The sequence below is a fragment of the Macaca mulatta genome, chromosome 7, assembly GCF_049350105.2.
Source record: "Macaca mulatta isolate MMU2019108-1 chromosome 7, T2T-MMU8v2.0, whole genome shotgun sequence".
NCBI classification, from domain to species: domain Eukaryota; kingdom Metazoa; phylum Chordata; class Mammalia; order Primates; family Cercopithecidae; genus Macaca; species Macaca mulatta.
In genome coordinates, this window is record NC_133412.1 from 166393385 (window position 1) to 166394857 (window position 1473).

Sequence of the window (1473 nt, forward strand, 5' to 3'; positions counted from 1 at the left end):
GCGAGCCGTCATTGCCAGGTGCTGTTGTAGGCATTGGGGGTACCACTAGTGGAAGAAACAAAACCTTGGTCAGGCGCAGTGGCTCACGCCTGTAATCCCAGGACTTCGGGAGTCCGAGGCAGGAGGGTCACTGGAGCCCGGGAGTTCAAGACCAACCTGGGAACATAGTAAGAACCTGTTTCTAAAATATATGTGTATGTATATGCACTTTTACGGCTCCCCGCCCCTGAGCCAGCCGCCCAGCCTCCCTTGCGGTGCCCGGCATGGGGAATGTCCCGGGTGGAGCTGGTGGAGTTGCAAGCTCTGCTCCACCCGACGCGACCATGTGTACTGGGCCTGGCTCGCGGCCAACCGAGATGGCCGAGCACTTGGAGGAGGCCGTGAAGTACTACACCCTAGAGATTCAGAAGCACAACAACAGCAAGAGCACCTGGCAGATTCTGCACCACAAGTGTACGATTTGACCAAATTTCTGGAAGAGCGTCCTGGTGGGGAAGAAGTCTTAAGGGAACAAGCTGGAGGTGACGCTACTGAGAACTTTGAGGATGTCGGGCATCTTTGAGATGCCAGGGAATTGTCCAAAACATGTATCATTGAGGAGCCCCATCCAGATGACAGACCAAAGTTAAACAAGCTTCGGAAACTCTCATCACTGCTGTTGATTCTAGTTCCAGTTGGTGGACCAACTGCGTGAGCCTTGCCATGTCAGCAGTGGCCGTTGGCTTGATGTATCGCCTGTACATGGCGGAAGGATGAACCTCCTCAGAAGCCAGTGCAGGAAAATCCTGCTTTAGACACAGGAGAAAAGAAGCCAACGCTAATTGCTTCAAATGACAGAAACCTTCTCTTGAAAAAAATAATTTTAATTTTCTCTTTTTCTTTCTTCCAACATTAGAAACAAAACAAAAGGAACTGTCCTTTCCGCTCTCGGATTTTTCGAGTGTGCCTTTTATTCATCTACTTTATTTTGATGTTTCTTTACTATGTAATTTACTTATTGTAAGCATGATCTTTTAAAAATATATCTGGTTTTGAAATACAAAAATACAGGCTGGGCGCCGTGTCTCACGCCTGTAATCCCAGCACTTTGGGTGGCTGAGGCGGGTGGATCACGAGGTCAGGAGTTTGAGACCAACCTGGCCAATATGGTGAAACCCCGTGTCCACTAAAAATACAAAAAAAATTAGCCAGGCATGGTGGTGCATGCCTGTAATCCCAGCTACTCGGGAGGCTGAGGCAGAAGAGTCGCTTGAACCTGGGAGGCACAGGTTGCAGTGAGCCGAGATGGCGCCACTGCACTCCAGCCTGGGTGACAAGCGAGACTGTCTCACAAAAAAAAAAAAAAAAAAAAACAAAAAAAAACACAACCCTATATACGTGTGTATATATGTATACACATATATATGCATATATATACACACACACCTATATACACACACACGCACACACACACATCATTTTTAAAAAGAAAGA

At 47.6% G+C, this 1473-nt stretch overlaps 1 pseudogene; it reads left to right on the forward strand.

Annotated features, from left to right (window-relative positions):
* Positions 1–356: 356 nt before the first annotated feature.
* LOC106999524 (cytochrome b5 pseudogene) lies at positions 357–756 on the forward strand (annotated as a pseudogene).
* The last annotated feature ends 717 nt before the right edge of the window (positions 757–1473 follow it).